We start from the raw sequence: 16,834 nt of genomic DNA, 5'->3' as shown, positions 1-16,834 counted from the left end.
GCCTATGGAGATGGAGTTGCATATATTGTGAGAACTTCAATGTTACATAAGCAGAGAATAAGCAATATAGTCGAACGTGACAACAATGATCATGCTACAAAGTAACACAACAGTAAAATATAGTATCAAAATAATTGTCATATGCATGTATACAATACTCAGAGAGAGAGAAAGAGATAAAAGTGGGGAGGGAGAGAGAAGAAGAACGAAAAGAAGAAGAGGAAGAGAAAGAAGAGGAGGGGAAGGAGGATGGGGAACAAAGAGTTTAGAGAACTGGGGTAGAATGAAAAGAAAGAGAGAGAGGCAATAAAAGAGACGAAGCATGACATACAAAAATGCAAATTCTACTACCATGAATACAGTTGATAACCTAACATACAGGAATAAACATTATGAACAGTACAAGAGCAAATAACTGCATAACAGTACGGTAATTAACAAAATGCATGAAAAAGGGCACAATATTTAAGCTAAGAATATAAGGCTAAATACATGGCCATTTAGCCTGCACAGAGTGAGAAAACAGAGAAAAGTAAGACGAATGAAGGGGAAAGAGAGAGAAATTAGAGGTCTAAAAGGAGACAAGACGAAAACAATACTCTGCATGTCTCATTAAAACGCATTTTCAATTGGAGGCATGGAGAATAAGTGTTCACGTAGAGCATTAAGGAAAGGAGTCACAGATACACCAAGGCAAAGATCTCTGATCTCTGAAGGGATAGCTTCCCAGAATCTGGGGAAAGAAAAGAAACAAGAAAATTTCAGGGCATTACATCGTGCAAATTCATGGATGAAGAGTAACTTGTGAGAGTTCCGAGTTCTTGGCCTGGGTAAGATATGAGTAGGTATGTCGTAAGTTCTAAACAACGATTTTACAACAAAGGCGGTAGATAGGTAGACCAGTCTGTTATACAATGGTGGGAGTTCTAAGCTGTGTAATCTTTCATCATAAGATAGTGAATTTGCCCGATCATAAGGAAAGCAGAAACGTGTGAATCGACGTTGAACTGCTTCAAGAGAGGATATGTGGTTTTTTTGATGTGGTAGCCAGACTGGTATACCGTATTCAATTATAGGTCGACAAAGTGAACAGAACAAACGTTTCAAAATGAAAGGATTTCGTGAATTCACGATCCTGCGGATGAATCCTGACAGTTTGGAACATTTGGATACAACAAGATTCACATGCTTTGACCAAGTCAAATCATGCGAAAAGACCAAGCCAAGGTATTTGTAAGAATCAACAACATCGAGAGCATGGTTACCAGCAAAGTATTGAACTGTAACAACCTTTCGAGATCTAGTGATGTGCATTATCTTACATTTCAACGCATTCAGTTCCATGGAATTATTATTGCACCAGAGGATTATGGAGTCAAGGTCAGATTGGAGAACTTCAGTGTCATTCTGGGTACATATTGTACGATACAGCACTGTGTCGTCAGCATATTGGGGCAAGCAAGTACCTGCAGAAATTAAGTTGGGTAGGTCTGCAGTAAACAAATCAAAAAGAATAGGCCCAATGACACTCCCCTGGGGGACTCCAGAGGTTACAGAACTCCAATCCGACTGACTACCTTGGAACAGAACACGCTGGACCCGGTTTGTAAGAAAAGAACAGATCCATTTCAAAGCATTCTGACATACCCCAAAACTATGTAGTTTACAAATAAGTACCGAATGACTCACTTTATCGAACGCTTTCGACCAGTCTAGAAATATTGCATCTACTCTCGGCGGTGAGGTGCGATCTAAAGTTTTTGCCCAAGTATGAAAGAGAATCGCGGCTTGCGTAGCACAAGACCGCTTAGGTAGAAACCCATGTTGAGTGTCAGGGATGATTTTATGGTCTAAAGAGAAATCAATTAGTTTGCGCACTATAATCTTTTCAAGGAGTTTACATGGTACAGAAGTGAGTGAGATAGGTCGGTAATTTTTAATTGAAGACCGTTTGCCACTCTTATGCAGAGGGATAACATGAGCAGCTTTCCAATCATTCGGTACAGTGCCTAGATTCAAACTGAGATTAAAAATGCGAGTTAGAATGGGGACAACTGAGTTACCGGCAAGTTTGAGAAATGCCGGGGAAACACCGTCTGGGCCAGGAGGTTTGGAGGATTTCAGATTCTCAATTGATTTTTGAACATCTGCATTTTCAATCTGAATTTGTGAGAAAGGGGTTATACCAACATGTTGGGCATTACAATTATTTGTCAAGTCATTAATATCGGCGACAGGTCCAGTACAATCAGAAAAATTGCTACAGAAAAACTCATTAAACGCCTTTGCGATCATATCAGCAGAATCATACGAGTTACCATTAAAAACAAAGTTGTTAACATTAGAAGTTCGACGTTTCGCCTTAACGAATGACCAAAACCGTTTCGGATCATTGTTGGCATTGATGGCAAGGTTGTGTACATAGTCATTGTAGGAATATTTGCATGTGCGCTTCACTTCTTGAGAAATCTCTTGATATTTAGTCCAGAGTTTCTTGTTTTTTTCGATGACAAAGTTACAACAGTTGCAAGTCCTTTATGAAACGGGCTCCTGATGGTGATCTCTGGAGTAAGATTGCTTTAAGTTGGTTCTCAGCAATTTAACTACTTTCTCTTATTTCACGCGGTATTCATAGAAACCAAAATGAAGGAATTTCCTCATTTTTTACATTCTAATGATGTATAGTCATCAATTCATTTCATGTCATGTTACCAATTCTTTGGTATATACTAGTTTTAAGAAGGTAGTGAGAATGGTGTCTATGTCAAGGCCCCCTTGCATTAAAGTTACTATTATGGAAACTTTGCCATTGAATGGTAACTCCCATGAAATACCTGATTTTGATTGGCTGTTGAGCATGGTTACCACAGTACTGAGTAGTTACCAATTAATGACATATATAGTCACCATCACTAGCGTACCTACGGGGGGGGGGGGGGGGGGGGGGGGGCAGAGGGGGCACTCTGCCCCCCCCCCTGACGAGCTTAAAAGACCTTTCTTGCCCCCCCTGACGAACTTGAAGACCTTTAATGCCCCCCCTGAAGAGAGCCTGAAGACCCTTTTTTTTTTTTTTTTTTTTGCTTGTCAAATTATTTTCTGGTACGAGAACCTAAATTTTTGTATTGAAGACCTTTTTTTTTTTTTTTTTTTTTTTTTTTTTGCTTGTCAAATTTTTTGGCGGCCGAGTACGCCACTGGTCACCATAGTAATAACTTTAATGCAATGGGATCCTTGGTGGTATATTAAAAAGAAAGATTGAGGAGAGTGAAAGAGAGAGAGAGAGAGACTAACAAATATTTTGTCTTGAATGGCTTCTTTGAAAATAAGAAGAACTAAAAAAACCAATCAAACTACCAATAAGCTCTGTTAAAAATAATGAATAAGAATATTACATAATACACCCTTCAATAATAAGAGAATGGCTTCAAGATGAAAAATTACAAGCATATTTATTCAAGTTGCATGAAGTAATCATATCCCAAACTACCATACAAGATAACAAAAAAAAAACTTTCTTTCCCTTTTTTCTTTTTTTTTATTAAGTGTCCTTTTCCTTGGACTCACAAAATTGCAAAGGTTTTGCGAGGATCTAAATGTCAAAAATGGTAACGCCCAAATTTTCTTTTTTTTAATGCAACAAAAGTGCACAAAACATGCGCTTGAAGACCCATACCAGAGCTAAAAGTGAAATACCATACAAGATAAAAGAGAAACAAACATTCTCTCCTCCTTTTTTTATCAAAAGTGTTTTTTTTTCATGGGACTAACAAATGATTTGCAAAGGTTTTGCAAGGGTGTAAAGGCTTGGTCCCATTGCACTTACGGATGCAGAGAGGATGATAGACGGAAAAGAATCTTGCCATCCGTTGGAAAACGTTACGTATCCGTTGTGGACTCTTTGCATACGTGTTTCATACGCTCTATATCCATCGAGCATCCGTCCACTGTGATTTCATTGTTTGCCCATTTTGTCCATTGTCTGGAGCGGATGAAAACGGATGGAGCCAACCTAAAATTTTGCTTGTCCGCTGTATCAGTGATGAATATGTTTTGTGTCCGTCGGCAAATGGGACCAGGCCTTGAATGTCACAAATGGCAACAACAAAATTTTATTCTTTTTTATGCAACAAAAGTGAAAAAAACATGTGCTTAAAGACCCACACCAGAGCTAAAAAAGAAATTGACAACCCCAAAAAATAACCAAAAAAACTCTTTAGCTACATAGCACAATAATGTACATTAAAATTTTATGAATATTCATCGCTTGCCAGCTGAGTATTTTTGTTTCAAAACTAATGACCTTTGACAATAGTCTTTATTGAGCTTTCTTAAATGGCCTGAATTATTTGATGTCACACTTTGTCATGAGGGTCGTGATTACATATTAGATTTTTACGTATTTTTTTTTAAGTTTATGTATTTTACCAAACTATTGGTACAAACATTCATCTCTCAATTAAAAATACACCATGGAGTGTGAACACTACACCAAACAGTGTTAAAATAACAAAGGAACACTACACCAAACAGTGTTAAAATCAAAGGAACACTACACCAAACAGTGTTAAAATAACAAAGGAACACTATACCAAACAGTGTTAAAACAACAAAGGAACACTACACCAAACAGTGTTAAAATAAAAGGAACACTACACCAAACAGTGTTAAAATAAAAAAAGAATACTACACCAAACAGTGTTAAAATAACAAAGGAACACTAAACCAAACAGTGTTAAAATAACAAAGGAAAACTACACCAAACAGTGTTAAAATAACAAAGAAACACTACACCAAACAGTGTTAAAATAACAAAAGAATGCTACACCAAACAGTGTTAAAATAACAAAGTAACACTACACCAAACAGTGCTAAAATAACAAACAAATGATGTGATAGTAACTTCTGTGGGTTTTTAACTAACCACCAAACAGTGTTATAAATAACAAACAGAATGTGTGATAGTAAGTAACTCCAATGGGTGTTGAACATAACAGATGGGTGTTGAACATAACAGCAATCGGTGTTGAAATAAAATACAGAACATGTGATAGTAACTTAGTAGTAATGGATTTTTAGAATGCACCATGAATTTTACACTGGTGTTAAGTGCTTGATGTGGTCCTTTATATATACTGGTGGTGTCATTTTAACACCAAATATTTTTAGTGTACATGTAACCCTCTGATATCTGGCTCCTTGTTCTGTTTTGAATTTTGTATGAAATGCCCAACAATTGATTGGGAAATCCACTTCCACTAAGCATATTTACGGGATGCTTGGAGATGTATCGGCGTCATCATCACCACCTGGACTTGCTCTTGGTGTTGAGGCTGGAATCCTGGCCGTTCATCAAGGATGGCATTTACAGACAGTCTGCAAAGATTGCAACAAAAATCAATCTTCATTTCCTTCTCGTTTGAGCGAGTGTCATTATGGATCAAGCGGGGCCATTTCAAGTAATATGTGATTGTTTGCCATAAAGCTAATGCAATGAAAAGATGGTGAAGATTTCTCTTCAACAACATAATAACTAAGAATGGTGCCTATATACATTCGATAAACTTTTATTGACCCTCAAAACTAAAAAAAAAAATATGTTAGTGCTTCTTATGATGCAAGTTTGATAAAAGGGGAATAAAACCCTGGAACAAGTGGGCTTGTGTGGAAAGAGAAAAATCAAAGAATAAGATCAAAGTAAGTTTGAGAAAAATTGGACAAATAATGAGAAAGTTATGAGCATTTGAATATTGTGATCACTGATGCTATGGATATCCTCCTATTGGCAATGCGACAGATTATGTGTGATGTCACATCTGAACAACTTTCCCTTTGATGGACTATAAAATACCCCCAAAATGTATCTTTTTGCTCTTTCTTAAGGTGATACAAACTCTTTATCCATAATATATTCTTTGAAAATCTGTATTACAAGCCCTCCTATAGAAAGAATTAATGATCTACTGATAGATGTGATAAAAGAGGCATTTTAAATGAAATATATACAAAAGCAATGGGAAAGTTGTTCACATGTGATATCACACATCTTTATCGCATTGCCAATTTGAGGATCTACATTGCAATAATGATCTAAACTTCAAATACTCATAACTTTATTATTATTCATTCAATTTTTCTAAAACTTTCGTTGATCTGTTTCTTAGATTTTTCTGTTTTCACACAAGCTATCTTGTTCCAAAGATTTTTTTTTTTCCTGTATGTTACACATATATCCATTTTGTGTGGTACTTGAAGAACAGACCTCGATAGGCCAATGCCTGGCCTCCTCTCTGTCCCTCACCTCCCCCACGCAACAATCTTGATCAGTGAATGTAATTATATGTTTGCTTGTAGGTTTTTATTTGGAATACATGCAAGAACAAAATTGATTGAATATTCTGAATGATTGCGATTACTCATGGAATATAAATAGAAAGAAAAAGGAAATGATACCAAACTGAATAAATTGAAACCATTTCTCAAGCAGTATACTGCTCGAACCCCTAGTAAAATCTGTTTAACTTCAAAAAGCTTATTAAAGCCCGATCACACCGACCGAACTTTGCTGGAGTGTTCCTTGAACGGTAGGGAGAGGGGGCTGTTGGTTTAGCGGTGGCGTTAGCGTTGATAGAGCGGAGTTCTGCTTATGCGGGCGTTGGCTCGGCAGGGGTTTAGAGTTGGTTTAGCAGCATACTGCTTTTGACTACGGAGCTGAACTGATTGCTTTGATAGGACTTCTGATAGATTCCAATGGGCTCCTGGTCCATTTCTCCCGTTTTTATAGGCAAATTCTGGTCCCGCTCCGACACCTCCATACCAACGCCAAACCATAGTTCATCACCGAAAGGATTGCTGCTTCAACACCTGACACCGTTCCAGTAATCCTGTGTCCGCTTGTAAAACGCTTACAACCGCTCTACCAAAGTTGATTCAACGTTTAATTACCGCCTGGGCAAAGCTGGCGAAGCAGCAGTGGTCCAGCGTTAAAGATTTCTGGGTTAGCCTAGCGGATCCATGAACTTGCATCTAGTGGTGCCAAACTTTGAGTGGGCATTGTTGAAGTGGTGGTGAACTTTGCCAGAGCAAAAATTGCCCGCTCCTCACCATTTGCAATATTTTGTGCAGTGGCGAACGGTAACAAATTCTTTTAACCATTCTAGGAACGTTCCAGCAAAGTTCTGGCGGTGTGACCAGGCCTTTAATTACACTCTGTAAACTGACAGTAATGAAATAATTATTCATAACTCCAATTAAAAACTAAATTTCTACAAGAGAAATGAACTCCTTGCATAACAGCCAATATATCTGGATATGGATGTTTAACTTGTTTTTCCCAACTTTTAATGAAATAGAAAACATGAATATAAGACAACATGAAAATTACTAATATTGTTTAAGATTTCTCTTTAAAACTAAATACAGGAATATTATACCAGAAAACTAGTTTAAGCACATGCTTCAAAAAATGGAAAGGATGGAAATTATTAATTTAAGCTACATGTATATGTATTTTTATAAATATTTTTTTGGAAGAATGTGATGAAAGAAAATGGTTCAATGCAGGACTGCTTTTCAGATCCCCTCTCATGAAGTATATAACAGCTGAACTGTCAGGCCGATAATTTGGGTCTAGTCCCTTACATTCTTATTTGTGCATAGTGCATGTGACCTTTTGAAGAATCAAATCGATTTTTTAATAATTTTGGTGATTCCAATGCTTTTAATAAAACAAATAACAATTCTTAGTTTTATTCATAAACAGCTTTCCACAGTCAATTTGAGATAGTTTCTCCAATTATCAAATTCACAACCAGAATAAACTGTTTTATCTTTAAAGAATTATAATTTTAAAGGCTTAATCATTTTGACACTAAGCTAAATACCCAACGACCATCAGCTGCTCTTTATAGCCATCAAGGATCACTTTTGAGGCAAAAAGGCAATGCTCTCTTTTAGACATCACCCCGTTGCCGTTGCCGAGGGCCATATTCTTTTTTTTCTTTTAAAGATGGAAAATAGAAAACATTTTAAATTTCATTTTGGGTAAAAGTGGGACAATCGTAGACACGCTCCTGTAATTAGGGCTATGCCGATGGCCTTTGATGTGGCTCATTAGTGGGCTATTCATCTCAAAGCGCGTTGAACAATTAATGCACAATCAATGCTACAATCATGAATGATCAGCTGTGTACTACAGGCAATCTCATAAAAAGCTATGGATCAGCTGCTTACTACAGGGTATCTCATAAAAAAAAGCTATCTTATATTGCAGGAATGAATGATCATTATCGTGAATGAGCATGCTATTTCATGTGCATTGATATATATATATGTACAGGGTGCTCCATAAAAAAGTGTTTAATATTGCATGATTGGTACTCTGTAAGCAATATGCTGCAATAGTACAAAATCCCAAAATAAATCCACTCAATCATGCTTCTATTTCATCTCATTCACATCACAGTACTTTTAGAATATGCAGATTTGTTGAATGTAGTTAAGTGGAAAATTTACCAATAGCAAGATGGATTTCAATGTGGAATCCCCTTATCTCTCAATGATTGTTCAAACATGTAATGAGGCCTTTTTATTTGTCTGGTGTCTAATGATGTTTTGCCTTGAATTGACCTTAATCTCCTAAATATACATTAACATCAAATATTTAGCTTTATTCATAACTAAGCTAATGATAATGTTAACAAAGAAATATTCAATTGTATCCTAGATGTTTCAAATAACCCCATTTAGGGCAGACTTACTTTCCCACTTTAGTGTTGATAGGAAGAAACTAACAAAATATCAAATAAATCATAACACTGATTCTATTAATAACCTTCGGCACTTACCATTTTAAGGACAAGTCCACCCCAACACAATATTGATTTGAATAAAAAGAGAAAAATCCAACAAGCACAACACTGAAAATTTCATCAAAATCGGATGTAAAATAAGAAAGTTATGACATTTTAAAATTTCGCTTAATTTCACAAAACAGTTATATGCACATCCTGGTCGGTATGCAAATGAGGAGACTGATGACGTCATCCACTCACTATTTTGTTTGTGTTGTATTATATGAAATATGAAATATTATAATTTTCCCTTCATTGACAAGTGAAACAGTGATTAATTCCTCCCTGAACATGTGGAATTAGCCTTGTTTAAAACCATATGGTTCAGTCAAGTTGGTCCCTATGGTAAAATCTGTAAAAAATGAAATATTGTATAATTCAAACAATAAAAAACAAAAGAAATAGTGAGTGATGGACATCATCGATTGACTCATTTGCATGTCACTAAGTTGTGCATATCACTGTTTTGTGAAAAATAAGCGAAACTTTAAAATGCCTTAACTTTCTTATTCTACATCCGATTTCGATGAAATTTTCAGTGTTATGCTAGTTTGATTTTTCTCTATTAATTCAAATCAACATTTTGCTGGGGTGGACTTGACCTTTAACATCTGATAAACATTACATAACAACAACAACAAAATATATGTTTACTAAAATTATTGATGGACATAATAACCAAAAATATAAAAATCTATCAATGAAGGCATGGACAGGAAGGTGACACGACCCCTTTAGAAAAGTACAATTGAATCTATAATAGGTCCATCACAAAAAAACAAAGTGAAAACAAATTCAGGAGACAGTGACACAATAGCCATTAATATAAAATCCTTTAATTACAGCTCCCCAACAACCCGAACACAATGCAACAATCAATAACCTTTATTTAACAACTATTGTTTTGCAGTGCCATTGGTTTTTAGTCCTCACTGAAACAGAGAGAGTTCAATAGTCGTCAATAAATCTCCACACTGCATTATTGTGTACATTGTGATATCAGAGACTTGTTTCAAAAAATTAAACGACCAGGCGCTGCTGGAGAAATTGAATTGTCTAATAATCAATAAATGCTTACAGTGATTGAGCAGGGTATAAACAACACTGTTTGAAAGGAATTCAGCTACAATAGCATATAAATAATCATTTAAAGTTATATTTTCAGATAAAAAAAACCCTTCTTCGTTTAATACCTGAAAATCGATAAATTTAAGTTTAAGTTTGGAGATGATTAGTAACAGGAAATCCCTATAGTGTAATAGCATCAACATATAGAATTTTTGAATCACAAAAACTCTGAGCCAATAATTGAAAACAGTATTTATAATTCTATTTCAATTCCTAATTCTTGTAATGGTTGTTTGGATTTCAGATTTTAAAAAGAATGAACTTTGTTATTTAAAGATGGTGATTGGTGGGGATTTTTTTACCTGATTGCTAAGAAAGCATGAATGCTTGTAAGCAAGCAACCAGAGGACCGACGGCTTAAGGTCCTCTCCAAAGGACCTGGTAATGAGGATTAATGCCTTACCAAAGGGCACTAGCGCACCAAGTGGGAATAGAACCCGGGTCACCGGAATACGAATCCCCCGCTCTACCGACTGAGCTACATGTATCGCGCCTCCCTATGGTGTATAAACACAGTGTAAGTTTAAGTTTAAAAGGACGATCTTACAGTATCAGATTGTAATCTCAGCCAAATGTTTTCTCACAATCTTTCCAATAGCGACATTCAATCTTCTCTCCTAGTAAAACTGTCCATTCCAATCCAATATTTCCAAATAACTTTTGAAAATGTGGCTTTTCAAAAATCACATCAATAAATGATTCCATCTTTAAGGTTGATACACTATTGAGCTCTAAAGTACATTGTCACAATCCCACATCAATACAAAGCAGTTTTAGTGGGACAGTATTATCCTATTGATGTTTAAATTGATTTTCACAGCTTAAACTTCATTCCGGGGGCCCCCATTTGTCATATAATTAGCAAAAGCTTTTAAATTTGCATTGATTATTGACTGTCATGTCAATGGTACATAGCTCGGTCATTACAATGAAAAGTGCAAAGAATTCAACTGATTATTATTTCTGGTGAGTGAGGTGAGTGAAAACACTAACTATTTGGAGGAGTCTGGGCCATTATTATATATATATATATTTTAATCTGATGGGTGGGTTTGGGGGAAGTTAATATTTTTTAATCACCATGATCAGAATTCAATTTATTTTGGTACTAGTTGTCATGTGCATTAAATACACAAATGCATGAATGAGAGTGCACATTAATATTCAGTCCAAACACATTTAAACCATTTTTTTAGGGTGGGGGCATATTTTGAATATTAAGGCATCTCAAAGCAGAGGCAGGGAAAGGCCACGCTGCATGCACAATGCCTTAAAATGACAGCATAATGTCACAATCTACAATTTCCATGTGCAAATTAATTCAAAGTCTCAGCTGATGTTGTATCGACTACGAACATTAAATGAAAGTTTTGAAGTTGGCAAATGATTTAGTTGTTATAAGGATGAAACATATCTGTCTAATGAAACATATCTGTCTAATGTGAATTGGGCCTGGTGAGAATGTCATTATATCTTTATGACACAGAAAGAGAGAGAGAGAGAGGGGTGGGGGGATTAACACAGGAACAGGGCTTAACCAGTAGATATTCGATCCTGCCAGATACTGCAAAGTGCAATTGCTATAATGATGATGCTCCTATGAAGATATTAATGTGAAAATGTGAATCGGGCCTAATGAGAATGTTATTCTATCTGTATGACACAGAGAGAATGAGAAAGAATGAGACAGAATGAGCTCGAAGGGGGGGGGGGGCACCAGCAGATGCTTAATCACTAAATCATGCTAGATAGGTCTACTGCAAAGTTCAACTTAATTGGCATAATGATGATGCAGCCATGTAGACATTCATGTTCAAATGTGAATCAGGCCTAATGAGAATGTTATTGTATCTGTATGACAGAGAAAAAAATGAGATTGAATGGGGGGGGGGGGGGTAAATGCTCAATCCTAACATACACTTCACAGTATAACTTGCCATAATGATGATGCTGCTATGAAGACATCAATGTTCGAATGTGAATCGGGCCTAATGATAATGTTGCCACATTAACTGCATGGCAGAGAAAGCAATGGTTATGATGATAGTAACAGACCGTACCACCAATGAAAGCTCAATTCAATCAGTTAATCTACTAATTGTCATTACGTTGACTAAAGTAACACGCCACAAGAATAGGTTAGTCGGTTCAAGGGACCCAGAATAGTTGGATGATGGGCTCTGAAAAGAATGTAGGAGGAAGAAACAGATGGAAGATGGAGAGGTAAAGGGTAGGAGATAGATGGAGGGAGGGGAGAAGGAGGAATCGTGTGTGCAAATGAGAAAGAGAGAGGAAGATTCATTAAGAGAGAGAGTGAGAAAAAGGGAACAAAATAAGTATTTATAAAGAAGGGAAACAAAAGAAAATGAAAAGAAAACAAAGAAAACCAACAAAAAAACGAGGAAAGGAAAAAAAAACAAGGAAAAACTTAAGGAAAAAAACCTAAATTGATTTTTGACTGCAAATAGTCAAAATTTCGTCATCGCCGTCGCCAGATGAAGAATTTATTGCACCTGGATCTAAAATTCTCAAATAATGAGAGAGAGAGACTCAGATGATAGAGAAAGAAAATCAAGGACAAGAATAATTAAAAGTGGAAAATGAAAGAAATGAAATGGGCGGGTTAAAATTCTTTCTTTTTTGTACAATGAAGTATAGTAATTATGTGTATGCTGTAAGTATTATTTATATTTTATAATGCTTAAATTTCAAAGATAAACTTATAAGAGAACTAATGGTCCAAATTTGCCCTAACTCTTTTAGATAAAAAAAACTTCTAGATAACCTTTATTTCATGAGGGATGGATTAGGAGACGGAAGAGGATTTGAGATAGTACAACAAAACATGGAATAACCAAACATATACTTGACAGTCAAGTTAAGTGATGATAAATCCCCATTTGAAAGACATCTCACTTCTTAAATGCTTACTGGACAATAATGAAAAATACCACAACCTCGATTAAATTGAAGAAGTGTGTGAAAAGAGACACTTCGTTAAAGACCCCGCTCCAGAAGGGCGGCCTTTGCCCACAAACGGCCAATTAAAAGCAAATTACTCATACCTTTATAAGTGAAAGGACACGGGAGGCGGGGCTTTGGACAGGCACAACGTGACAACAAACGCCAACAATGGCAGGTGTCGGACACACTTTCCGCAAAGTGTCGGCAACCAGGACGAGGGAGGATGCTTTGAGCTTTGGCCGCCTTCATCCTAGAAACTTGTTTGTATTTGTCTCGGACAATAACGACAAGAAAAATCTACGTGTGAGCGTTGTCCTTCGCTCAAGTCACATTCCTTTTGGTGCGGTGTCCAAGAAGAAAGGCGAAGACAGGCGATGAAAGAGCGGGTAGAATTTGTCCAGCTGCGATCAACCCTGAAAACAATATGGTGAGGATATATAAAGAAAAGGCAGGAAAATGGATTATTTAAACTATTCTACTCTTTCTATCAGGTACTGTACAAGGACGGTTACCAATTCTTGATTTATATAACGAAGTGTTAAGCCTATGACATTCAAGAAACAGTGTGATGAACAATTAACCAACAGCAATTCAGAGTTGCCTTTTTTGACAGAGCTTTCAAAAGAGGATGATCAGAATTACTTTGAACACACTGCCTTTGAAAGAAGAAAAAAAAAGAAATGTAAAGAAATTAAAAAAAAGGAAGTGATGAAAATATTGGTTTTCATCAAATGTCAGCTTGACTCTAAAATGCAAAATGAAAAGTGGAATGATAGACATCCAGAAGCTACTACAGGTACGTGTGTATCATAATTATGACAAACTTTGCTATAAGCTTGATAAAAGGATTAAATATAATAAATGCTGCTTCATATATTGACTGAAAGCTTATACAATACCATCTTCTATTGCTTAAGGCTATTTACCCCGTTAAAAAACTTATTAATACAGGATTTCATCAGGAATCCTCATTTGAATTGTAAAATATTCAAATGTAAATTATATTCAATTATCCTCAAAATAAAAAAAAAGAAATGTATATCTTGATAACAATATTTGAAACATTTTCTGTTACATGCAAATGCAGGAGTAACAACTTTTCAAAGAATGATTATTTATGAACAAATTATAACGCTGCTACATAGAACTACACTTTTAATATATATCAGTAACTTTTGCAAAGTAGTTTTGCCAGAATTATAAATGTTGAATCCTTAGTTTAACTTCATGTTTTCTAGGCCTGCAAGCACATGGAATCCACAAAGGCAATGAAATATTTTGATCAAGTGAGCAAATAGGCAATATGAGCTTATTTATTTCCTTCACTTACAGATAGGCCTATAGATAACCTTTCTTCAAACTTCAGGTTTTTTTTAATAAAAAAAAAATTCTACATATTATCATCAAGACACCTGAAGACAGCAATCCAATCATTAGCCCTAAAAAACCAACCAAGGTGTGAAAAAATAAATAAAATAAGAATCTTTTAACAATTGTTTAATCCTGTAACTTTTTCAAACCTCAGTTTAACCCCCCTCCCCCCGTATGCGAGGCACACATGAACTTTAGATACCATTATTTGACATTTTGAAAACTTACATTCATTTTACTGAAAATATTCTCAAAATTCACCAAAAAGTACATGGAGTCCTTCAATTTCACTTTAGGTCTTAGGAAATTCAAAAGTGCCCCCCATGAGAAACCCAGTCACAGTAGGCATAATCCTTTAACTTTTTCAAACCTCGGTTTTACCCCATGTATCCTTGGCATACAAGGACTTGAAACAATATACAAAGGCATAGGCCCGTATTCTGAAGTCAGGTTTAACTTAGACCATGGTCTAACTCTGTGCTAAAATTATGGAAAGCCAAAAGTGTCAACATTTTTATTAAGTTGTATGTTTCTTATATTTACTGTGCTATTTCCTGATTCTTCAATGGTGAAGACAATCATCTATTTATACTTCCTAGACAATTATGAATGATTTCAGAGTCAAATGAGCTGAAATATGATATCTTTACTGTTAGTGATTTATGTAACAATTGGCTATCCATACTTAAACCACAACTTTACACCTGAGTTTAAGTTAAACCCGACTTCAGAATACGGGCCATTAAGTTTACAGGCGTTCATCATCAACGATGCAGTTAACTCCCGGACCTCTAACCTCTACAAAATATGGTGGCCACCCTTTGTCTTCAATTGCCCCTTCTCTACGGAATAAGCTACCTCTTACATTCATAGGCCCGTATTCTGAAGTCGGGTTGAACTTAAACTCAGGTTTAAAGTTGTGGTTGAAGTATGGACAGCCAATTGTTACATAAATCACTAACAGAAGGGATATAATATTTCAGCTCATTTGGCTCTAAAATCATTCATAATTGTCTAGGAAGTATGTATAGATTATTGTCTTCACCATCGATGAATCAGGAAAGAGCACAGCAATTATAAGAAACGTACAACTTAATAAAAAAAAAATGATACTTTTGGCTGTCGATACTTAAACCACAACTTTAAACCTGAGTTTAACTTAAACCTGACTTCAGAATACGGGCCATAATGTCAAGTCTGTTAGTCAGTAAAAACCCTACTTAAAATAGATGTTTAACAGTTGTAGGTTGATCATTTAGAGGTGCATGCCAGTTTTGACTATTAGTATTAGTTGTGTCGTTCCCCCCGTATAAGTATAAACCATAAACAGTATAAAGTGCGCCAAGAAACGTCCGTAGTAAGCTCCTTATAAATGTTACATATTATTATTATTATGCACATACGTTTTTTTCATCTTACTAGAATGATCTCCCTTTGGTTACACAAAATAATGTAATTCTCTTGAAATATTTATAGGCATGCATATCATAAATTTTGATGACAATTAACAACATTTACTGAAAGAAAGAATGCTTACAAAATATCACCCCTGGTATTGCGAAATGATTAGTTTCCATAAGAAATCTTAGATACCTAACATAGTCCTACTGGAAGGAAGAAAAAAGTAGATACAATCTTCACTTTCCATTAATTCCCCTTCGATGATAAGAAGGGTCTCACGTTGACATTTTGAACTGCTCTTTACTGCTAAATTAAACCCTGTCACCTTTAACATTAATTTTTCATTTTGAGAGTATGATCTCTTGAAAGAGACAACAAGTTGGCTCTAGAAAAAGTAGAAAAATAGGAGAAAAATAATGGTGAAGGTTTGATGAAAAATTCATCAATGAATAACAGATGATTTATAAATTGTTAAATTGTTGTTTTCTTAATAAACGTCACAGACATGCCCTCTTTATGTGCATGATATAAATTCCCCAAAACAAAATTTAAAAAAAATGGAAGTGATTTCATTCGTGCGGGATATATAGCATCAGAAACATCATTCCATATCCCCTTCTAAAAAAGTATTTTCATTCACCATGTCCCATTAAAAAGTTGGAATTTATGGAATTCATATTACATGATACATTTAGGAGCTGCTCGGACATGGTGTCACAAATTAACATCTATAAAAAAATCATTACTCTCTATTTTTTCAATGGATTTTCATCAAACCTCCACTTATTATTTTTCTTTATTTTTCCTGCTTTAGTAAAACAAAATTATCGTTAGGATTGTTTCCTCTACCAGTTAATATACATGTAACTCTGATACTTAGACTCACAATACCTTGTGTAAATACAGTACTATGAAATATGAAATGTGAAACAGTGCCTCGCCCTGTGTACTGATCGCTAAGTGCATAACCTATAACTCCATACTTGGAACATAATAACCCACACATTATATAATATCTTCCTCCTATAGCATCTTTCTCGTAGACTTGCAATACTTTTCCTCCTCAATTTAATGTCTCTCTTGCTCTAAAAAGGTTGATGCATAATCATGTATGACCTAGT

At 35.5% G+C, this 16,834-nt stretch overlaps 1 long non-coding RNA gene across 1 annotated transcript; it reads right to left on the bottom strand.

Moving 5' to 3' along the window:
• Positions 1–3,432: 3,432 nt before the first annotated feature.
• On the bottom strand, positions 3,433–13,361 carry LOC135156965 (uncharacterized). Its single transcript, XR_010296015.1, has 2 exons — positions 13,043–13,361; positions 3,433–5,373 (listed from the first exon to the last, which is right to left on the bottom strand). It is a non-coding gene; the product is annotated as an uncharacterized LOC135156965 (long non-coding RNA).
• Between the last annotated feature and the right edge of the window lie 3,473 nt (positions 13,362–16,834).

Source organism: Lytechinus pictus, chromosome 16 (genome assembly GCF_037042905.1).
Source record: "Lytechinus pictus isolate F3 Inbred chromosome 16, Lp3.0, whole genome shotgun sequence".
NCBI lineage: Eukaryota > Metazoa > Echinodermata > Echinoidea > Temnopleuroida > Toxopneustidae > Lytechinus > Lytechinus pictus.
The sequence above is the reverse complement of the archived record's forward strand: the minus strand, read 5'-3'. Positions and strand labels throughout refer to the sequence as shown.